The following is a 25,574-nucleotide window of genomic DNA, read 5'->3' as shown; positions in this document are numbered from 1 at the left end:
TGGATAATGCCACTTTGGCTCAAGAAGAGTCAATTCATCCCAAAGGAGATAGAGAGCATTGTAGTATTCTCTTATGCTAATCTCCTCTTGAGTCATTGTCCTTTATTTTGGACATTACATATATGTGCAATATCCTTAAGACTATACATGTCTTTAAGATATTTTCAAGCATCACTAGCGAAGTCAAACTTTGTCAAACTAGAACATTTATGAATGTTCACACTATTGATGAACCATCCAATAATTTTGGAATGACCCATCCTTCATTCCTTCCATATTTTCTCATATTCGAAAACGGCTTTAACCATTTCCTCTCCTTGAAGCGCAACTTCTTTTTCATTCTCCAACTTTGTAAGGATGAGCTTAGGCTCCTTGTTGGTGCCGTCAACCAACCCTCAAAGCCCCTTTTCCCATATTTTATGTTTAACTATGGATGCCACATCACATAGTTAGTGTCATTTAGGCGTATGGGAATGGAGACAATCACTTCCCTCTCATTCTTCATTTACAACAAGAGGAAATAAACAACAAAAGAAGACGAGGAAGAGAGAAAAAGAATGTGATACAAGACCTTTTTGGAGATGATCCGCTTCTCGATGTAACAATCGGAATTTTGCCAAGTCCAAGATCCTCCTTTTGATCATGATCTTTCTTCTAACGAACGCTCTTTGGAACAACACCAAAGCTTTGATACCATGTAATGAAATGGATAGAATCCAAAACACATGCAAGAACACACCTTCAATCAAGTGGAATGCTTGATTGAATCACCGAATCACCCACACAAGGGTCTAAAGAATGTTGTTATTGCATATAATCACTCATAAGAGTGTTGTAAAAATACAAGGCCCTCAAGGCCTATTTATAACCAAAGAGACCACTTAGGGGCAGCCCAAAGTGATTGTTGGGCTGCTCCCAACGGTCAGATTTATGACCGTTGGGTGCAGCTCCGACAGTCACTTTGGAGTTGCTCCCAAGATTACAAAAACCGAAAAAATGAAAAACAAAAATAAAAAATAAAAAAGGAAAAGTCAGCCCCTATTGGGCTGACACCTATTACAGTGAAAGTACCGAAATACCCTTGATGGCTATTTCGGTTTACAGCAAAATAAATATACGTATACATATATGTATATGTATATCTTTAACATATCTTAACAAGGACTATGTTATAATTGTTCTTATATGATGCTGATTAGAAAAGGTGGGAAACACTTCCCCTAGGCTTATATATCAATGTGGTTATGGAGTTTTCTGGGAAGCTTGAATTACCACTTTATAATTTTGTTGTTGTGCTTCTTTACGAGAAGATAATTGCTTAGCCAATTATCAGTTGTGCAAAAAAAAAAGTGCTAATGTGAAGCATAAAACCAGTGCTCGCTTGTATTCATGAAGTTTAAATGCATAAAGTAGTCCCTATTTTCCTTAGGACCCAGTACCCTACAACAAAATCATAGCTGCAGGCAAGTTTTTTGTTTAATCTTAACTTGTAAATGTGTTTGTCATTGCTTATTTACATGCTTTAGATTGAATTGAATTTATGAAATAGCTTGAATCTTTTATCATTAATTATTAGTGCAATATGGGCCGTTGATTGTGTTACCCCTCTAAAAAACACATATGGGCATGAAAAATAATTAGTCTAATACATGTTTTCTACTGAGTAAACTATGAGATACACATCTTTCTTTTTGGTTGAGAAAAATGATAAACACATGTACAGGTCTAGATTAAGCAAAAAATGCATGCAACTGTGTTTTTTTGCAGTCCTAATGAACACATTCCTCACACACACACATGCATATATGTATGTATGTATGTATGCATGCATGTAGATTAAGCAAAAAACACATGCAACCATGTTTTTTGTAGAGTCCTAATTGTTAACTTGTGTGATATATATATATATATATATATATATATATATATATATATATATATATATATATATTATGTGTATATGTATAGGTACACATATATGTACATTTGTGTTTTGTATGCATGTAATAGGTAATGCCTCTTAGGAGCATTTTTGTCTTTTTCTATGTGTAATAGGAACAGTCCATTAGGGGCAGTTTTATAAAACACCTTTTTATTTATTTTTTTCTTATCTTTCTAGTCAAACCAGCCATTGGACTAGCCCAATGGCTAGTTGGACTAGCCTCCTACCCTCTTGTAACTCTATAAATATGGGATCTCTCCCATTGCTTTTCTTAAGCATTTTATCAATAAAATCAAGTGGCTTGTGCTCTTGATTTGATTGACCATAAGAGGCTTGTTGTACTTGTGCACATATTGTAATTGTGTAAGCCCTTAGTGGCATCTATTTGTGTACTCTTATATTTCATTACATGGTATCAGAGCCCTAAAGCTTTTGAGTTTGCAGACCGTGTGGACGAAGATCGCATGGTGGTGGTTCAAGAAGATCAAGGGATCATTGCTTCGAAAACCTCCCATCAACATTGTTATCTTTCATCATCATCATCTTCTTCTTCTTCTTCTTCTCCATGGTCGACAAAGAGGTTTTAACAGTGGTTCACATCAAGTTTGATGGGAGCAACTACAACATGTGGGCCACCGCGGTGAAGAATATTTTGGTTGGAAAAGAATTCCGGCTATATGTTGATGGTTCCACACCGGAACCTCAACCTATTCTCACAAAGTCCATTGTGGGAGAAGATGGTTTGACAAAGACACCATTAAAGGGAGTGAGAAAAAAAAAGTTCTCTTGGACTACAAGAAAGCTCACAAAGAATGGGAGGTTGGCCATGCCAAGGTTTTCTCTATCTTCATGGGAAATATGTGCGAAGAACCATGTGTCAACATCCTTGAATTTGAAAAAGTTGATGAAGCATGGGTCTTCATTAAACAAACATACACATAAAAGTATGAGTGAAGGTTGAGAGAGTGATTGCTAGTTCTAGGATTTTGTGTGTCTGAGTGTATTTTTGTAGTGAGGATATTATGTATTTTAAATTTCTTTATTAATAAAATTATTCATTCACATTCCTTGTGTTTCATTTTAGTTCTTATGTTTTTTATAGAAATGTATTATGTTTCGATCCTTGAAGTTCATTTCGTGAATGCATTGAGATCCATGCCATTTCATGACATCATCAACGTAGAGAAGCAGAATAACAATACTTGCTTTAGACTTCTTAACAAACATGGCAGTGTCAGTATAACAAGATTTATAACCAAGTTTAATCATAATAAAACTAAATCTATTATACCAGGCTTTAGGAGCCAGTTTCAAACCATACAAAGTTTTTCTTAGATGAAGCCCATTTCCCGACGAAACCTCATATCTAGGTGGTGGGTCCATGTAAACTTCCTTTAATTCACCATTTAGGAAGGCATTCTTGACATCCATTTGATAAATATGTCAATTCCTAACAATAGCTATAACTATAAGGGTTCTAACTATGGTTGTACGTATCGTACCGTATTATACGATACATATCATTACTTTTGTGTTTTGCAATATGATACACACTCGTATCTCGTATCCATATCGGGTGTATTGTACGATACACTTATATATCATACTGTATCGTATGATCAATGTTGGCGCACTTAAAAAAGGCCGAAAGTTGTATTTTTTCATTTTGGGTTTAAAAGGCCTCTTGAGGGCCGAGTTCTCTATATGTCTAGAGTCCGTTAGAAGGGAACCCACATACCCTAAGTTTCATGAGATTAATTTGGGGGCCGATTCGTGCGCAAGAGAGAGGGCTTTTGCGATTTTATCAAGACTGCATTTTCACCATTTTTTCACTCAAGGAAGTGGATTAAGGTACAAAATCTCTATTCTTTGCTTTTTATTAAGTGTTTTTGGGGAAATGTGTATTTGGTGCATATTTTTTGCTTCATATTGAGTTTTTTAATTGGTTTTATTTTATTTTAGATCCTTCGATACTGTCTTTACGTTCATTTCATATTAGAAATCTGCATGGCAATATTGCAAAAGCATTGATGATGTACCGCGACTAGGTTTACCATTGAATTTGAGATGTTTGTTTTGTGGTGCTATTATTAGAGGTGGGTTGCATAGATTTAGCCAACATATCGTAGATCAAGATAAAAATGTATGTCCTTGTGATTCTCCATTTATTCTTGCAACTTTTCGTGGTTATTGCTGAAATATAAGAAATTTTAAGAAGAATTTTGCAAAAATGCAAAGATGAAGGACTTCCAACCATTGTTCCAGATTCTGAAGATGGTGATGATGATGACCCACTTGCCAAAAAAAATGACCCAACATAAAAAGATCATCGAGCGACAGTTGGATGAAAAACTGAGGAAACACTATCATGATGTTTGACAAATAGGCTCTAGAAGATAGTTTAGTTTTAAGATCTTTATAGTTTAGAACTTTAGAGATGAAGATTGACATGTAAGACATTGGTTAAATGTAATGTTTTTAGTTATCATGAACTCTTAATGGTTAAATGTAAGGCTTTAATTGTGTTTAAAATTTAAATTATGTAGTTATCTTTTATTTACATTATCAATTATCAGTTGCATGGTTTGTTATTAATTTAAATTATGTATTTGCCTTCATATGTGAATGTATGATTGTATTTTGTGCAATTCATCATTGTTTTATTTTATATGATTTTTTTATAATTTATGTTATTTTTTTTATTTTTTTTAGATTTTTTTGGAATTTTTATTAAAAAATTATGATACATTTACGATACGATACGATGTTACTTTGGGCCTAACCGATATGGATAACGATACAATACTTAGAACCTTGGTTCTAACTAAGGTCATCCTGGCCACAGGTTCCAACATTTCATTGTAATCTATGTCATATTCTTAGAAGTAGCTCTTGGCCACTAATCTAGCTTTGTATCTTTCAAAGGCACCATCATTTTTAGTTTTTACTTTGTAAACCCACGTGCAACTTATGATTTTCTTCCTTTTAGGTAGGTCTTCTATTTTCCATGTTTTGCAATTTTCTAATTTTTATAATTCATCATTCATTGCACGTATCCATTCATGGTAGTTTTTGGCTTGGTTATATAAGATAGGTTCAAATTTGAAAAATATCTTAGCTAGGCATGCCCTATATTGGGGAGAAAATGATTTGTATGATACAAATCTATCTCGTGGTTTAGGGATTCTGTTTGACCTTCTAAGTGTACTTGGTTCTTGATTTTCTATATTGGAGATCTTTCTAGTGCACTGGGATGCCTATCATCTCCTCTCTTCCTATATTGGATAACTATTGGTTCATTTCCCTCTATGTCATCATATACACCACCTTAGATATTGGATTAAGGTTCAACTTCGACATCATCAATACTCAAATATTCATTATTACTTTTAGGAACCAATTGCAAAAAATAATAGTCATTAGCTTTCTTAGGCATATTTAGATCAAAGAAACTTTCCTTTTCTATGAACGATACATTCCTTGAAATATCAAGTTTATCATTTTTAAAACCACTAAATCCTTTTTGGTTTTTACCATAACCAAGAAAAACACAAGGTATAGCCCTAGGTGAAAGTTTGTCATTCTTGTTGGTAAGAACCAAACATTTGCATCCAAAAGTTCTTAATATGGAATAATCGGGAAAAAATATATAAAGTTTTTTATAAAGAGAAGTATTTTGGAGTTTAATGGAAGGGACTCTATCTATGAGATATACAGTAGTAGGCGTGGCCTCGACCCAAATTTCTTTTGGAATATGTTTAGAAATAAGTAGAGTTATAGCAGTTTCTACTATGCATCTATGTTTCTTTTCGACCAATCCATTTTGTTAGGGTGTATTGGCACAAAATCTTTGATGCAAAATGCCATTGGTCTGGAAATATTTTTTGAAGTCATTTGTCATAAAATCTTCCCCTGAGTTAGAGCGAAAAATAAAAATATTTATTTTGAATATGTTTTTAACAAGGTTGTGAAATGTGTTAAAAGTTTCAAATACTTTATATTTGTGCCTAAGAAAACAAATCCAAGTATATCAAGAGTATTCATCCACAAAAATCACATAATAAATATAACCACCTTTTGAGGTAATAGGTGTCGGATCCCACACATCCAAGTGTAGTAATTCAAGTGGTTTGATAGCAAAAAATGTCCTCTCTTTAAAAGGAATAACTTTCATTTTTTCGAGAATGCAATTAGTGCAATACAAATTTTCATTAAAAAAATTTCTTAAATGAAGTACGTTGGTTAATTTAGATGTGCTAGGATGTCCTCGTATTTGATGCCGCACAATTATATCAATTTTTTGTACATTATAACAAAAAGTATCCTTGGGAATAATCAACCAATCCATGTAATAGAGATCTCATTTTCTATGGCCTTTCCCAAATATACCTTCCGGACTGGAGATCTTGCACCAAACATCGGTCTGATGAGAAGAAGATATTACAACCATGGTCAACTATTTGAGAAACGGAAAGAAGATTTAAATTCAGTTTTGAAAAAAATCTAACTTTTGAAATAAAAATGTTTGAAAATTCTTTGAAATTTTCAATTCCTTTTTTGTCAAGAGAGGAACCATCGGTGGCAAAAACATTGAATTTACTTGAATTAGTCCAACAATCGAAAAGAAAAGAATCATTGGGAGTCATATAAAAAGAAGCACCGAAATCTAAGAGCCCAGTAATGTTATGAGGAGTTGAGGAATAGGAAACCTCGACACTCGTGTTGGAAGAAGATGAACCTTTGAGAAACGGTTGAAAGGTCTCCACCAATTGGGACAAAGTCATGGTCCTAATAGATTTGGAACCTCCATGGTTCCACTTTTGTCCTCTTGAGAAGCATCTACCGTCGCCACCATTTTTTCATTTTTTTGTTTGAACTTAAGGCAATAGGGCTCGATGTGCCCCGGTTCCTCACAAGGGCGTTAAGTTATATGTATAACTTCATATATAGTTATATATATTCAAGATATATTTAACTATAATGAATAATGTAATTTAGGTTGCCCACAGGGGCATTTTTGTCATTTTGTATAAGTTAGAAAATAGCTTTTCTTTATTCTTCTTTTTATTTTTTGTATTTTTTATTTCTTTGTATAAGGGCATTAATGTAATATACCTCCACATAGTTGTTGGGAGTACTCCCAACAGTCATAAATATGACCGTTGGGAGCCTCCCAACGTCTATTTTAGAGGCTCCCTCTTGGCCTCTTCTTATCTATAAATAAGGGCTTAAGGCCCCTTGTATTGTAAGCTTCTTTGAAGCTTCTTGATGAATAAATTTATTATTTTTTAAGTGTTGTCTCTCTTTTGATATTGTATGCACTCTTGTGCTTGTGTAAGCCTTAGTGCTTTTTGGATTCTCCCATAGTGGACTTGTGCATGTGCACTTTGTGATTGTGTTCTTCATAAGCCCTTAGTGGTTGTTGTGCTTTGGACCATTCGTGAGTGTGATTTTGCCTCTTGAGTGAGGTGTGTGAAGACTCTTTGTTTCATTACATGTAGGAGAATAAACTTTGCACTAACATAAATTATAGCCTTTATAACTTACAAACTTATATTTCTCCATATTGGAAGACTAACAAGCTCCCCATGATCTCACAAACACTAAAAAAGTACCAAAATATATGAGCCGTTTAGTAGAAGTCTTGGTTTATTAAATTTAAACCTTTTAGAGCACCTTTGAACACATTTGGAACTAACACCTTGTTTATGTTACTTTTTTATTTATCTTTTAGTGAGTATTTACTATCTTGACCATTATATTCTACTGCGTCATTCTTTTCTTTCTCAATGACTTCAATATGGGACATTTTAAACAATTCAATATTTTTACACATGCATTTGCATGCACACTGTGATTCTTAGAGAAATCAGACCATAAAAATGTAATGAAATAAGAACAAAAGCAAACAAGTGCCTCTTATGGGCTTACAAAAATACACACCACCCACACACAGGTCAAGAGAATAAAAATAAATGCTTTTGTATTATACAAATGCTTAAGAAAGCATTGAAAATATACAAGAGCTTAAGACCCTATTTATAACAAGTGAGAGAGATTGGGTTGTTGGGCTGCTTCCAACGGTCACAAATATGACTGTTAAAAGCAGCTCCAACAACTAGTTGGAGTTGTTTCAATCGATTACACCAAAAAAATAAAATACAACAACAACAACAACAACTATGCCTTCATCCCAAAACAATTGGGGTTAGCGATATGAACCAAAAAAGAAATTCATTTTGGGTCTTCCACATGAATCCTTTTCCTCCAATCATTTTTATCCAATGCCATGTCCTCGGTGAGGTTCAATGCATTCATATCATTTCCTATCATCTCCATCCAAGTCTTCCTAGGCCTACTCCGACCTCTTTTAACTAATATATTTTCTCATTTCTCCAACCTTCTAACTGGAGCATCATTAGGCCTTCGCCGAATATGTCTAAACCACTGTAAACGATTCTCTCGCATCTTATTTTCAATGGGTGCAACACCTACCTTCTTACGTATCTCGTTTCGAATCTTATCTTTTATTGTATTTCCATACATCTATCTAAGCATCCGCATCTCAGCTACACTCATTTTTTGAATAACCAAAAAGATAAAATACAAAAAATAAAAATTAAAAATTATATAGTCAGTCCCTAATGGTCTGCTTCAGTGGAAGAGAGGGATACCTTTTGTTGCTTCTTGCATCTCCATAGAATTAAAGAATCACCTACAAAAACACAGGAACTAGTGATTGAGCATCTATCATTCACATATGCAATAACTTTTAACAGGAAAGATGATGAAAAAAATAACCCTTAATTAATAAAATTTCTAATATATCTATTAGTTCTCATTACAACACTCATATATACTGTATTGTGAGCATGTTGAAATTGACTAACAAAATGAATAGCATGAGAAATATCATGACAAGTAATAGAGAGATAAGACAAAGCTCCAATTATTTGTCTATATAGAGTTGGATCCTTCTTAGGTTCTCTATTATCTTTCTTCATCTTTGCATTGATGACCTCTGGAGTATTAACTCGTTTTTCATCTAAGAGTTCTGATCGTTCGATGATCTCTGCTGCATACTTAGTCTGCGATAATAAATAACCATGAGGTGAGTAAGCCACTTCTATTCTAAGAAAATACCATAAAAAATTAAGATCTATCATATCAAAGTTGATTTTGAGCACATCTTTGATATGACTAACTCTTTGCTTATCATCTCCCGTGATAATCATATCATCAACGTAGAGAAGTAATATCACTATTTCTGCATTAGAAGACTTAACAAACAATGCAATATCAGTATAACAAGATTTAAAGCCAAGTTGTGTCATCACATTACTGAATCGATCATACTAAGCCTTAGGGACTTGCTTTAGGCCATACAACACTTTTCATAACCAAAGAATTTTTTCATGCGCTAAACTTAAACCAGGTGGAGGATCCATGCAAACTTCCTCATTGAGATTACCATTAAAAAATGATATTAAAAACATATTTAGATGCCACAATTTATATCTATTTACGCAGCACAGATGTCACAGTTTATCAATAGTTTTCGCATAGATTTATTCCACAGAAGAGTACATGTTTTACAATAATGACGTTGATAAATTGATGCAGCTGTATTGGAGAAGGCGTGAAACAATGGCCACCGTGAAACAGTGGCTGAACTCTTTATTAAACTCAACAAGGATTTCAATAACAGAAGGAAATTCAATAACAATTAAAGAATGAAAAAAAAGAAAACAATAGGCAGAAAGAAAAACAGGAAAACTGCAGAAGGTAGAAGACGGCTGGAGTTTCAATATTCTCTGCCTTCACGCAACCCTAGACAGGGCTTCTTAAAGACTGTTTGCTGGACCGGGTAGTGGGTCCAGATTTGGATCCGACCCACGACCCGGGTCAGTATCTCTTTGCAGCTGGTTCTGGGGCGTGCGAGCTCCACCACGCCTGACATAGGTGCGCAGGGGTACCTCCCTGCGTCGTGGCTCCGTCCCTGCAAGTGAGTCATATTCACGGGGTCCTTCATCTGCCCTGTGTGGTGGATCGAGTGGCACGATGGGCCCAATCGGGTCCTGCCCTGCATCATTCTCCCCTGGTTGGGAAGAAGTCGGCTCTGTCGACTTGTTGCCACAGTAAGCATACAGATCAGCCACGTTGAAAATAGGGGAAATATGCCAATCATCGGGCAGCTCAAGGAGGTAAGCATTCGAACCCAATCGCTGAAGGATCCTAAAAGGGCCATACTTCTTAGGACTTAATTTTCTATAGGTGCCTACAGGAAAACGCTCTGGACGCAGATACACCCAGACGAGTTGACCGACCTCGAACTGGACATCACGACGACTCTGATCTACGAAAGCTTTGTAGGTCTCATAACTTTCAACAAGTTTGGCCCGAACTTGTCTGTGAACGTCACGCATATACTCAACGGCATCAAAGGCATCCGGAGCTGGAGCTGAGAGATCTGATACAGGGGCTAGGTCAACGACATGGGTGGGAGACCGACCATACACTACTTGGAACGGAGATTTACCAGTAGAACGGTTAATGGAGTTGTTATAGGCGAACTCGGCTTGGGGCAATACGAGATCCCAAGTTTTGACATGTTCGCCCACTAGACTCCGTAACAAATTTCCTAAGGTGCGGTTCACGACTTCGGTTTGGCCATCAGTCTGGGGATGATATGCACTACTGAACTGAAGCTTAGTTTTCAACAGGGCCCATAACGATTTCCAAAAGTGGCTCATAAAACGCGTGTCGCGATCGTAAGTGATTGTATGAGGTAGACCGTGGAAACGGGCAACATCCTTGAAATAATATGAGGCGACTAAAGAGGCATCGGTGGTGCGCTTGCACGGAACAAAGATAGCCATTTTGGAGAACCGGTCAACAACTACTAAAATGGAATCAAAACGACGTGGTGTGCGGGGAAGGCCCACGATAAAATCCATGGATACATGCTCCCACGGTCGTTCAGGAATGGGTAACGGGGTGTACAGACCACTATTCTGACGATGACCCTTGGACACTTGACACACATGACAGCCTTGGATAAACTTGACAACATCTTTGCGCATTTTGGGCCAAAAGTATCGTTCATCTAAGAGGGCGAACGTCTTATCATGCCCGAAATGCCCTGCTAACCCTCCATGTAATTCAGAAATCAACTGAAGTCTAAGGGAGAAATTGGGTACACATAATTGGTTACCACGGAAGAGGTAACCATTATGAATACAAAAACGGGGGTCGAGGTTGCGATCTGAAGAGGTGCACCCTTCCCAGACTTTGTGAAAATCAGGGTCCGTAGGGTACAACTCTTTGCATTGCTCAAAACCAATGACCTGCACCGACATAGTCATCAGAAGGCTGTTCTTCCTACTAAGAGCGTCAGCCACCTTGTTCAGGGTACCCGATTGATGCCGAAGCGAAAAGGTGTACTCCTGCAAGAAGCTGACCCACTTGGCATGACGAGCACTCAACTTTTTCTGACTGTTCAGGTACTTCAATGCCTCATGGTCCGTGTACAAGACAAATTCCTTATAAATGAGATAATGCCTCCAATAACGAAGGGCTTGTACAATGGCATAGAACTCAACATCGTAAGTAGAGTATTGGCACCTGGCCTGAGTCAGCTTCTCGCTAAAGAAGGCGACAGGCCTACGATTCTGACTCAAGACGGCGCCAATCCCCACTTTAGAGGCATCACATTCAACCTCAAAGACTGCACTAAAATCTGGGAGGGCTAAGACAGGAGCACTGGTCATTTTGTCCTTGATGATCGTAAAGGCTTTGCTAGCCGCTGGCGTCCAATGAAAGCTAGTACCTTTTAGGCACTCCGTGATGGGGGCCATAAGGGTACTAAAATTTCTCACGAAACGTCGGTAAAAGGTGGCTAACCCGTGGAAACTACGGATTTCTCCTATAGTCTTTGGGGTAGGCCAATCGACAATCGCTCGGACTTTAGCAGGGTCTGCCTTGACGCCATCGGAAGACACAATAAACCCTAAGAACACGACACTGGATGTCATAAACTCACACTTCTTGGCATTGGCATACAAATTTTCCTTTCTCAAAATATCTAAGACTTGACGCAGGTGACTCAAATGATCAGACAATGAAGAACTATAGACCAAGATGTCGTCAAAGTAGACGACAACAAACTTCCCAAGACACGGACGCAAGACTTGGGTCATCATGTTCATGAAGGTACTGGGGGCATTAGACAACCCAAACGGCATGACTAACCACTCGTACAATCCATCACGTGTCTTAAATGCCGTTTTCCACTCGTCTCCTTCGCGTATACGAATCTGATGATATCCGCTTTTTAAATCAATTTTAGAGAAAATGGAGGCACCGGATAACATATCAAACATATCATCTAAACGAGGAATGGGAAAACGGTATTTGACTGTGATGCGATTGATCGCACGGCTATCGACACACATGCGCATGGACCCATCTTTCTTAGGAGTGAGTAAGGCAGGCACGGCACAAGGACTAACACTCTCACGAATAAAACCTTTTTGCAATAAGTCCTGAACCTGTCTTAACAACTCAGTGTGCTCGGAGGGGTTCATGCGATAAGCGGGAAGGTTGGGTAGACTCGACCCGGGCACAAAATCAATGGAATGTTGAACCACCCTTGTTGAAGGTAATCCATCAGGAAGGTCATCCGGCATAACGTCGCGGAATTCCTCGAGAAGAGGGGCAACGTCCGCGGGAATGGACACAGACGAACTCATCACTGGCTTAGCCACCAGGGCATAACAATAGCCATCTTCTTGGCAGTGGTCCAGGAAAAGCCGGTACGAGAGACCTGCGAGTCGGGGGACTCGCTCAGGTTTGTCCACTGTGGGGAAACCTGTCTCCCGGATAGGTAGAAGGACGATCTTATGGCCATTAAAGATAAAAGAGTAAGTGTTCTTGCGGCCATCGTGAGTGGTCTGACGATCAAACTGCCAGGGACGTCCCAAAAGAATGTGACACGCATGCATAGGGGCCACATCACACCACACCTCATCGTGGTAGTGTTCCCCCATGGAAAACCGGACTAGGCAACGCTGAGTGATGGGAACCTCATTTCCTTTCTTGAACCAGGCCATCTTATAGGGTTGGGACAACTTTTCGGTGTTGAGTTTCAAGGTAGACACCACACTCTCAGACACCATGTTCTCACATGCTCCGGTGTCAATGATGACATCACAAGCGTGACCCTCACAGTTGCACCGGGTCCTAAAAATGTTATTCCTTAGCCATTTGGATGGAGCCGATTCTCGGGGTGTGGTCAATACATGACGGATGGACAACAAACTTTCGACGTTGCCGTCGAACTCTATAACTCCCCTCTCATCCTCAACCTCAACTAATGAATTGTCATCACTATCACTCTCACTTGCAGACTCGACAATCCCTTCAACCAGATGGGTGTTCTTGCTCATGGTCGGACACTTGGACGCGACATGTCCTAACTCTTGACACCTAAAACAACGAAGGGTCGACTCAGTAGGTTTGGCTTTGGACCGGGTGTGGAAAGCTGGACCTGACTGGTCAGGTTTGCTAAGGTCTGTCCTAGGTTTTGAATCACTAGGGGAGCTTGCTCCCCTGGTTGGGAAACTGGGCTTGGGTCGGCTGGAGGCCTCATTACGGGTTGTCCGATATTCCTGCCTCCGCTTCAGCTTGTCCTCGATGTTCATGGCATAACTGCTGGCTTGATCTAATGTTTCGACTGTGACACAACTAAAATCATCAGAGATAGCAGGGCGGAGACCCGAAATGTACCTCGTGACCTGCTGACGAGTCGTTTCCTTGATCTGCACACGCAGGGAAAGACGATGTAACTCCGCGGTGTACTCTGCTACAGTTCGGGAACCTTGGCACAGGGTCAGGTATTCCTTGTAGGCTCGCTCAGCGTGATCCGAAGGCACGAACTTTGACTGCATCAGTCTTTGCATTTCCTCCCACGACTGTACGCGCTCTAATCCCTGTCGCTCCCTTGATCGTTGTAGTTCCACCCACCATGTCTGTGCTAGGCCTCTCAATCGTGTAGAAGCTAACGAGACACGACGATGTTCAGCAACTGTGTGATAATCGAAGAAGAACTGCACTGCATAAGACCAGTCGAAAAACTGCTCCGCGTCAAATCGTCCCGCAAACTCCGGAAGATCCAATTTCACGCCATAGGTGGAGGAGTGGTCTGGTGGTCTCTGTTGTCGCGGCTCCACTATTCCTGCAGGATGCTCGTTCCAGAAAATGTCGTCGTCCCATGCTGCTTCATTGCCCGTATGGCGGTATTGTTCGCCGGGATGTTGGTGCTGTCGACCTCTCCCGATGGGGGGTCGGCGGTCGGGGCGCGCCGGTTCCTGCTGACATTGCCTCGGTCGGGTTTGCCCGTGGGCGGGCACCATCTGCGGTCGGTATTGTGGTACTGGAATGACGGGAAGTCCAAGGTTCGGGGGAGGGTTCGGTTGAGGTTCTGGTTCCGGACGGGTAGAATTGGTATAATATGGTTGTGGGTTAGGAGTATGGAGTTGGGCCGGATATTGGATTGGGTTTTGGGTCAAGTTTGGGTAAACAGGTTGGTTTGGGTTTGGGTTTCGGTATGGGTATGGGGCTTGATGGGTATATGGATGGGTTGACTCGCCCGATGGGATGTGGTTCGGGCCCACTCCTACACTACTCGTCGGACCCAGATATGGATGGGAAGGATCGAGGTTCGAGTTTTGGGGATAATAGGCTTGGTCTGAACTCGATCCCCGATCCAAGAGATTATGGGTCTGGTTTTGACCCGGCTCAAATCCAAACTGGAGCTCCGTCTGGGTCCGATATGGGCTAGGGTCGGCATGAGATCTACTTTGTAGGTCAAAATTATTGGGTTGGTTTTGGTGCGGGGTTGCCCGCGCACCTGAACCAACTAGGTAGGTTGGGTACGGGTGGCCTAGACCCAAACCTGCTCCTTGGGACCCAAGGGTTGGTCCCAACGAAACGGGCCTGTGCCCTGCTGGAACAAAAACCGAGTTGGACCCTCTGATGTCAGGTCCCTCCAAATGGGTCTGGCCCGCTCCCGCTCGTAGAGGTACTATTTCGGAGCCTCTCCGTGCGGGATCGGGAGGGAGCGATGGCTCTCCCCTGATTCGGACAGACGAACCTGGGTCTATAACTGGGCCCAGCGTGACGCTGGGGCCCTGTCGACCCAGGTTCAAGTGTTGCGCATCGTGCGTGGTGCCCTGCCACGAGTTTGGACCTATAGGTGGGCCCAGCGCAAAGCTGGGACCCTGCAGGCTTGGGTCGACCTGCAGCATAGCCCCAGGCACGCGCGACCACTCGCCGGGCCCAGCAGGTGTCTCCTGCACACGGCTGGGGTCCTGCAGGGTCGGTCCTACCTGCGAACCCAACACAGGGAGGCGCGGTTTGGACGGTGGGGCTGTTACCAGGGGGGTGCTGCTCATCGGGGCTCCCTGGTGTTGCTGGCAAGTACCCGGATTGGGAGTCTGCATTGGTGCCGTTAGGAGCGAAGGAACATTACTGTGCTGGAGTTGGGTCGACGGACAGATTGAAGACTGAACAGGGTTCACGCCTGTCGCTACGCCATCCACCCGATCTGCGCCTGCGACTAGGGGTTGTGGCCCGGATGCTTCAAGGGCCACCAGTCGTTCATCGAAACCATCCATTCTCTTCGATAGACTGACAACATCCCTGCTCATCCGCAGCATATTTTCTTGGATTTTTGTAAGTACATCCATCACACGCAGCATCGGATCTTCGCTGCGAGCCTCCTCACGTTCCTCGCTGCGTACCGGATCGGTCCCTGCTTCAAGAGCCATCTCGCTGGTGAAGAAAGGGTGCGGCTCCACCACGCCTGACGTAGGTGCGCAGGGGTACCTCCCTGCGTCGTGGCTCCGTCCCTGCAAGTGAGTCATATTCACGGGGTCCTTCATCTGCCCTGTGTGGTGGATCGAGTGGCACGATGGGCCCAATCGGGTCCTGCCCTGCATCATAAATACAAAAAACAACATATTTAACCGATTGCATTATCAAACATATTTTTATTTTATGCATAACATTATTCTTTGGCAGACAAATTCATCGCCTACAGGGTTCTGCAACCCTAAGCTCTACTATTGAGTTGTGCAACTATTATTGCAAGTTTCTACTTATATATTCAATATAATGCAAATGTCCACTCAAGCATTTAATGATCACTCAAGTATTTAATATAATACAAATGTCCACTCAATCATATAATACAGATAACCATTGATGCATTTAATATAATGCAAATGTCCACTCAAGTATTGTATTATCAGGGCATATTTTCATCTCAAAATGTGATTCAAAAGTCTTTGTTTTGATATTTATTCTCCTGCGGGTACTCGCAGAGCCACTCATCATTGTATCAGCCTAGACCATTCGAGGATTTATTATGTCATGCATTTTCAATTATTTCGAATGACTAGCTAAATGAATCCTAAGGATAACAGTTTATAATCGAGAGAGAATTCCCCCAAAGGTCACTCTCACTCAATATGCATTCATCCCAGACTACTGCAGCAGTTGGGGATCTATCACGTAGGATACATTTATAGCCTCGACATCTAGAACCTACGAGTGAATGGAGACCATTGGAATGCCTTGCTCCCAGAAACATATCAAAATCACTCGAGGCTTGTAACACTTACCCTTTTCAAGGTAGGCTCACTCTGAATGGGTATGAGGGTTCTCTTTTTAGCGAGATTAATTATTTCTTGTCTCAAAACAATAGGCAGATATCAAGGTTTAGTAATCCCAAGTACCTGTTTAGGGTAACCACTCTATTATGTTTCATTCGTGTGTACCCAACCCATTCGGTATTACTCTAGCGCCTTTAGCCCATTTGAGCAACTTGCTTGTGAAGGCAAATGACCACTCATTTATTATGTGTCTGTGTTTTTCATAGCTTGGTGCACGTTCGCACCTCATGGGTTCCCATCGACCCCCCACTCATTGTACAAGCATGTCTCAATAATATCAATCATTCATATGTCATACACACACATGAGCCCAATGATACCATCGAAGTTCCTTGAATCCCTAGGCTCGTACATGAGCCATACCAATTCATGCATGCATGTTATGGTATTTCAACATGCTAACACAATCAGTAGGGTGCCGTGACCCATCACTCTATTGAGCAAAATTATTCGTTGCATATATCAGTTATATAATGCAACATTTTATATCATACACACACATGGGCCCAATGACACCATCGAGGTTCCTTGAACCCCTAGGCTCCTACATGAGCCATACCAATTCATGCATGCATGTTATGGTATTTCAACATGCTAACATAATCAGAAGGGTGCCATGACCCATTGTTCTATTGAGCAAAATTATTTGTTGCATACATCAGTTATATGATGCAACATTTTAACAAAAAAGTAGAATTATCACATAATTCAAAACATATGTATTTCATAACATGAAATATCTAAACTTTGAGCATATGTAATTCCTATGCATTCAAAGTAATTCATACATGTATTATCAGAAAGCTCGTAAGTATACAAAAAAAAGCTTGTACACACGGGTAAAAGCTCGTAATATATGTTAAAAACTTATAATATATATTGAAAGCTCATAATACATGTCAAAAACTCATAATATATGTTGAAAGCTTGTAATACAGGTTGAAAGCTTATAATATATGTTAAAAGCTCATAATACAGGTTAAGAGCTCGTAATAGAGGTTCAAATCTTGTAATACAGATTGAAAGCTTATAATATAGGTTAAAAAACTTGTAATACAGGTTTAAAGCTTATAATACAGGTTGAAAGCCCGTAATACAGGTTAAAAACTCGTAATAAAGATTGAAAGTTCATAATACAGGTTGAAAGCTCATAATACAGGTTTGAAAACTCGTAATACAAGTCAGAAGCTCATCTAATACACGTAAACCAAGGCATGCAAATAAACTTATTATTTTATGCGTAGCGAAAGAATACAAGCACACATCCAATCTATTTCTCCATAAACAAATGATAGCACATTTTCTTGGAAAATACAAACATATGAGATATTTTTCAATAAAATCCATATATATTTCTATATTCACATAAATATGGATACACACATATTTCCTTGATATATATATATATATATATATATATATTATTTTATATTGCATATCGAACACATGAGGTTATCGAAAGATAAACAAATCATACACAAGTACAAATGCAACAAAAATATGAATTTTAACATTGAACTACAAGCATTTAGTATAGGAACCTACACTGTAGAGCTTATCGATAAGAGACAAAAAAATTTCAAAATATCCTGGGGAAATTTTCCTCTAAATGAGAATTTCTAGCGATCCTTACATATGCGTAAGTACGTCGATGGAGGTGAATTCGATTTACATGAACCGAGGCGGAGCGTTAGGCTAGAGGAGACCAAACAAGATTAGGCTAAGGAGGGTGGCAACCACCAAAATGGTGGTGCAGCTAGGAGAGAGGGAAGAGAGGGGAAGAAGGCTGGAATCAGGGGTTGGGAAGGGGTGAAGGCCTCTATTTATAGGGAAGGAGAGGAGCTTTGGTGTTGTCAAGTGGCAACACCAAGCCAAACAAGTGTTAAATTGTTTAACACTTGTTTATTCTTTGAAAACCATGGGCTGCAAGGGGAGGGGATTTGGATCTGAGTCTGGGGTGAGAACCATGTCTGATCTAATATAGGCATCCAGCCAGACCTAGTTTTGGTTTGGTTGGATTCCAACTCCTAGTTGGGATCTAGTTTTTACAAACTAGGTCCCTATCTTTTAGTTAATTTTCAATTAAATTCAAAACAATAATTTTATTTATAAAAATGATATTTTGTACAAGTCATAAATATTTATATATATTTGACTGGGCTTGGTCAACCAGGGTATGGACGACCATGACCCATAGGTCGCTGCGAACACCAAAAAGTACTGAAATTACCAATTTGCTCTTAAAACTTGCCGAGCATGTTCTGAATGCATTATAACTCTGATTTTGACGAAATCAAAACCATTTTTCTTGGATTTTTTATACGAATGCAATTATGGGTTCAAAACTCATAAAATAGGCCTTCAAAATTATGATTTTGCCCTTGGTGTTATTGGGCATGCCTTGAGCTCATAAGAATTCTGATTTCGATGACATCACTTTCGTTCTTTTTGAATTTTTGAAGCGAATGCAACCGTGCATTTGAAAATCATAGAATAAGTCATCAAAATATCTATTACTTAGATATTATAAGTTTATAACTAATCAAGAATGTTGAAAGTTGTCAGGTATTACAATCAAGACCATCATTCACATTCACATGTGCATTATGAGTGTCCTCATTGTCACTCTCATGCATATCATGAATGTCATCACATCTTTCATGCTCATTGAAAAGGTCGAAAATAAATGAATAGTCACAATGCTCTTGGATTTTCTCTTTATCAGATCCATTTTCGTTTTTAAGAAAAGTAATATTTCTTAAAACATATAGTTTGTTCCTTTTAATTTGATAACATCATATCCTTTTTTATTTTTGGCATAGCCTAGGAAAATGCAAGGAATAACTTTTGGAGAAAGTTTATCGTTTTTGTCGGTAAGGACAAAGCATTTACAACCAAAGACTCTCAACCTTTTATAATCAAGAGATGTTTTAAATAATTTTTCAATAGGAGAAATATTTTCAATAGTTTTTTAAGGCATCCTATTTATCAAGTAAATCGTCGTAAGAGCGGCTTCGGCCCAAAACATTTTTAGAACATTTCTTGATATAAGAAGTGTTCTAGTAGTCTCAACAATATGTCTATACTTCCTTTTGGCTAGTCCATTTTATTGAGGATTATAAGGACATGATTTTTGATGACTAATCTCATGTAAGTCAAGATAATTTTTGAACTCCTTTGATACAAATTCTCCTCCGGAATCGGTTCTAAAGATTTTAATATTGGTTTTAAATTGAGTCTTTGTATGATAATGAAATTTTTGGAAGCAATCAAATACTTCGGGTTTGTGTTGAAGAAAATATATCCAAGAGTGTCTACTATAATCATCCACAAACACAACATGATAAGATACTCCTCCTTTGGATATAACCAGAGCCGGTATCCATACATCTGAATGTACTAACTTAAATGGATTTTTTGATATAAAATGACTAAGCCCAAAGGGTACATATTTCATTTTACCAAGGATCAATCTTCATTAAACAATCAAATTTTTTATAACTTGTAAGAAATAAAAACAAATATAATTTTGATACATTAGGATATTCTAGTCTTTCGTGCTAATTTTCTATATTTTTTTTTCATAAAATTACAAAAAGTATGTTTTAATAATTCAAGATTGTCCATAACATATTGATCTCCTCTTCTATGGCCTCGCCCAATCGGCTTTTCAGACTGGAGATCTTGTATCAAACAATCATTAAATGAAAACAAGATTTTATATCTATGATCCGCAATTTGGGAAACGGATAAGAGGTTTAAATTCAATTTTGGTACCACTCTAATATTTGGTACAAAGAAAGTTTGTTGTTTTTTAAAAGACCCAAAATTTTTAACTTTTAAGGAAGTTCCAGTTGAAACATAAGAATCATTTGGGTTAGTATGACATTCGGATAATATGAACTCATTTCGTGTCATATAAAAAGAAGCATCGAAATTAAGAATCCAAGAAGTCTTACCGGGGTCAATGTTTGTGGATATGACTACACCCGAGAAGAAAGAAGCTTGATTTTTTAACATTGTTTATAGTGCCTTCATGAGTTGTGCCAAGGATAATGAGTCGATACATTTGGAATCGTCTACATCATTTCTTTTAAAAGATGGTCCCATCGAAGCCACCTTCTTATCATCTCTTTGATTATTGTTCCTTCTTTTAGGGCAAAAAGGCTTGATGTGACTCGGCTTATAGCAATGGTAACATATTAGTTTGCCACTTTTCTTTTATTCATGATCGTTTCTTTTATCATTTTGACTTCTTCCATAGTCATTGGAATTTCTTCCATTCTCATTATTTCTTTCAAAGTGAGGAGGCTTATAACTTCTTGTGTGATTTCTGGGCTTTGACATAGCAAACATAAATTCTTCATCCTTTAAAGATGATGTTTTTTTCAACCTATTTTCCTCCATAGTTAATTCTTCAAGAGTTTCAACTATGGCAGGTATACCTCTTCTACGAAGAAATGCCAATTTGATTCCTTCAAATTTGAGTTTAAGCCCATTAACAAATTGATAGAAATGTTCTATTTTAATTTATTTTTTACGGAGTTCTACATCTTGGGGGCAATGCCATTTTGGCTCTAGAAGAACCAATTCATCTCAAAGAAGAGAGAGTGCATTGTAATATTCTCTAATGCTCATCTCTCCTTAGGTCATAGTTCTCACCTTATTTTGTATATTGCATATGTGATCAATATCCTCGAGACTATGCATATATTTAAGATACAATTATATTGGAATGATCCATCCTCCATTCTTTCCGGTTTTTTTCATATTCGGTGATTGCCTTAGATATCTTTTTTCCTTGAAGAGCTACTTCTTTTTCATTTTCCATCTTGGTAAGTATAAGTTTAAGCTCTCTTTCGTTGCTATCAACCAAACCCCATAGACCTTTTTTCTATATTTTATATTTTACTATGGATGCCCACATCACATAGTTAGTATCATTGAGTCTCATCGTAATGGAGATGACTTTTATTTCATCTTCCATTTTTACAATAATGAGAAAGAGAGAGAGAAGTGAGTGCAAGAGAAAGTGATAGAAAAAGGAAGGTAGCAAGAATTTTGAAGAAGAGAACTTTGATGATACGCTTCCCAATGTAGTGATCCCACGAACCGATGCTCCACCAATCTCACGATCCTCCTCTTGGCCTTTCCGAATGAATCACAATCCAAGAGCACCAAAGCTCTGATACCATATAATGAAAATAAAAAAAGCAAACAAGTGCCTCTTATGGGCTTACAAAAACACAACCAACCCACAAAAAATACCAATTGATCAATCCACACCACCATACAAGGGTCAAGAGAATAACAATAAATGCTTTTGTATTACACAAATGCTTTAAGAAAGCATTGAAAACATATAAGGGCTTAAGGCCCTCTTTATAACAAGTGAGAGAGATTGGGCTGCTCCCAACGGTCACATTTGAAGTTGTCCCAATCGATTACACAAAAAAAACAAAATACAAAAAATAAAAAATAAAAATTATACAGTCAACCCCTAATGAGTTGACTTCTATTACAAGGTAATTGAAATACCCCTAATGGGTATTTCGGTTTATATACGTATGGACATACATATATATATATATATATATATATACATATAAATATATATATTAGAAGCACATCTTAACAATAAATAGCTGAAGCCTTGGGAAAAGGGTTATATGGATAGGAATTCTGTGTCAAGGTATCTTTGTTTCTGTTCTTTTATTTGAATGTAACGTTATGGTACTTTTGCTGATACTTAGAGTGTTTCTTTGCACTCAACTTGTTGGTGTTGGACGGATTCTGAAGAGTTTGTTGCAAAGCAAATTATGATGATGAAATTTTGGGGTATAACTATATGATTTTACCATCTTTGTGAACATAAATATTACAATTAGATAATACATTCATTTTACTTATTTTTAACTTTTTTTTCTTATTTAAAGTTTGACAGCTTGACATAAAAAAAGAAGATTGGAGTATTGGGAATTTTGGGGGAGATACCCAAAACAAGAAGTTTGGGTATGTTTTGATGCAAGCTTGTATTTCTAGTTTTATTTAGATTGCATGATATTTTATATATTTTACCTTATTAATTGTTTTGTTTTGTTTTGTTTTGTTTTGTTTTTTCTTGTTTTTTATTTGTTTTCAATAGATTATATTGTGGAATTAGAATGGCATGGAAAAAAGATCTTGGTTGGCAATATTGTTCAAGGATCTCTGAGACAGAGAGCTCTTTTGTTCGTTGCAATTTTTGTCAAATACACGGTGGCATAAGTCATTTTAAACAAGACGTTGCAAAGCTCAAAGGTGAATGTAAGGGATGCACTAGGGTTCCTGCCACAGTCAGCAGAGAGAATATATAGCTGGAAAGAAATTAGAAAGGCAACAAAAACAAGAACAATCAGAGAAGGCTGTAGATAATGGTAACATGGACATGGTTTTGAAAGATGTGCAATCACATTGCACCTGATCCTCAGTCAAAAATCAATAACTCATTTAATATTCAGCTTTGGAAACTGCCTCTCACCTTCTCATTTGCTTTAGTTTCCAGCAACAATAATGTAAGACATGCAATATTTAACTCTCATTATCACCGATCCAATGGCTGTAATCAAGGAGTAGGTGCTCTGGGAGCACCCTATAATTACTATATATATAACTAGAATATGTTAACTGGAAATATGTGAAATGGAGTATGAACCAAGATTTTCATGGGATTTTTAATGTTTTCTCTTAAATTTCACCGTAGGGATGTTATCTAGATGCTTAGTTTTATAGAAACAGATTCCTAGATCATCTGATTACGATGCATGAGAAGGATCTTTTAAAGCTTGAAAATCATGGCTCAGAATCTTTGCAAAATATTCAAGCATCCAAAAATCACAATTTTTTTATCGAAAATGCATGATCCAGTCTATTCCTAGCAAATGTACCATACTGAATTTATCTGCAAGGTTGGATTTGCAAAAAAAGTGTCGGAAATGCTTAGTTCACATTCTGGTTTAACATACTCTAGTGACCCTATATATATGGAGAGAGAGAGAGAGAGAGAGGTTAAGCTTAGCTGACATAATGAACTTGAAGTCAAAGCTTGAGCTTAGAGTGTTAGCTTACTAAACCAAGTCCAAATGAACTTTAATCAGCCAAGGTAGGGTAGGCTGATTTAAAATCAGGCCTATAGATGTATTTTTTGAGTTTTTTTTAATCATTTTTGTACCTGGATCAGATACTTAATACTTGTAACCATGTGATGTTCGCTGAATTGAAAATTTTTTATGGAGATGTTAACTTTTTTGGCATGCCAACCATGGAGTGAAATTGGAGACCAATGCACCTGTCTAAAACTTATTGCTGCTTAAAAATCCTAGCAGTCTAATTTGGCATTTATGAAACAAAGATGAAGGTTTGAATTCTGTGGCTCTTATCTTGTAACCAATCACTCTGTTGGCTTGGTGACTGACTGATGCTGCACATTGTGCACTGTTTTCTTCCATGAAATTTTTATTTTGCACTGCCTAAAAAAGACAGTTCACCTGGGTTGGCTACAACTTCCAAAGAAGTATCTTGTCTATGTGATGCAACTAAAAAATAATCAGTGCTAAAATTTTGAGCTATCAGAGTTTTCATGTGTATGAATTTGTATGCCATGTATAATTATTTGCAGAGCAGATTTTCCTCGGGAATATATGTACAATAGTCCTTTTAACATTGGTGGGCTCATTTCATAATTCAAAATAGCATATCTGCATATTTAACCCATTCAAGTGTTTTGCAGAAGCTACTCTTCAGAAGCTAAAGAAGGGTTCTGCTGCTCTTATTTCAACCTCATCTATTGATATTACAAAGAAAGATGTTAATGGTTCAATTGATGCTTCTGGTGAACTTGGTGGTAATAAATCCATCACTGGCTTGATGCAGATGGAGAACTTGTCTTCCTGTTGAATGCTAAGCCTAATAGCTTGAAGCACTTGGGTCTGATCTATGTTAGGTTGCTGTTTTATGATGCATAGATAATAATAGATGGAGTGCTTTTAGTTGAAACTGTTATGATACACTATTATTGGTATTTGTGATTTGGCAATTTGAAAGAGAAAAAGAAGAGAGTATGGTTTTGTGGTTTCTCAAGACTGGTCTGTAAGTCTGTATGTGACCCGACAGCTTATGATAGCCTGGATCCGACCCAGGCAAACTGTGTATTTTTCTTAAAACACAGGCACAATATTAGGGTTGAGTTTGGTCCAGTGACACTTGACTTAGCCCCAGTTCAAACCTAGCCCAGGTGTTAATCGGATTGATCTTATTTCTGTCTTCTACAGTTTCAAACCTGGGTAATTATGTGTACCTGATTCAGTGCACATTAGGCGAGGCCGCTTAAGTATGGTGTAGTCTTGGGCACTAATAAATCTCTGATTTGGTGAACCTGATTGAGTATTTAATTGACTGGGAAAACTAGGGTTGTCAATAGGCATGGTATTATATCTGACCAGTAGGATCTGGACTTACTGAAGGAGGTCCAATTAGTTAACTTGGTTGGACCCATAAGATTTGAGTAGCTGCAGACGGACATGGATCTGGTTTGGAAGTTTTATTTTTATAACGAGACACAAGGCTGACGAGAAATCTGATTAACATCTGGAAATTTTAGGTGTAGACCATTAAAAGTCAGTGTTATCTGAATCAGGTCCAATTTTCTTGGATAGGTGAGGATGTCGATGAATTGGATTTTATCCAATATCTGACCGAATTTTATTCCATTTAGTTGCATTTGTTTAGCCAAAACCGTACCCAATTATAATCATATGCGGATATGGTTTTGATTTTTGCTATCGTATCCAAAAATATCCAAATAATTTGTCAGATATACAAATCCGTTTACATATAAAAAAACGGATTTGGCATGGACT

The 25,574-nt window shown here is 38.3% G+C and overlaps 1 long non-coding RNA gene across 1 annotated transcript in view; it reads left to right on the top strand.

Annotated features, from left to right (window-relative positions):
* LOC149842855 (uncharacterized) overlaps nucleotides 1-24,786 on the top strand; it is a 41,700-nt gene extending 16,914 nt beyond the window's left edge. Inside the window, exon 2 of the long non-coding RNA XR_016431094.1 lies at nucleotides 24,446-24,786. This is a non-coding gene — a long non-coding RNA (uncharacterized LOC149842855). The remainder of the gene's footprint in view (nucleotides 1-24,445) is intronic.
* The last annotated feature ends 788 nt before the right edge of the window (nucleotides 24,787-25,574 follow it).

The sequence above is a fragment of the Nuphar pumila genome, chromosome 3, assembly GCF_984573655.1.
Source record: "Nuphar pumila chromosome 3, dmNupPumi1.hap1.1, whole genome shotgun sequence".
In the NCBI taxonomy this organism is placed as follows: domain Eukaryota; kingdom Viridiplantae; phylum Streptophyta; class Magnoliopsida; order Nymphaeales; family Nymphaeaceae; genus Nuphar; species Nuphar pumila.
The sequence above is the reverse complement of the archived record's forward strand: the minus strand, read 5'-3'. Positions and strand labels throughout refer to the sequence as shown.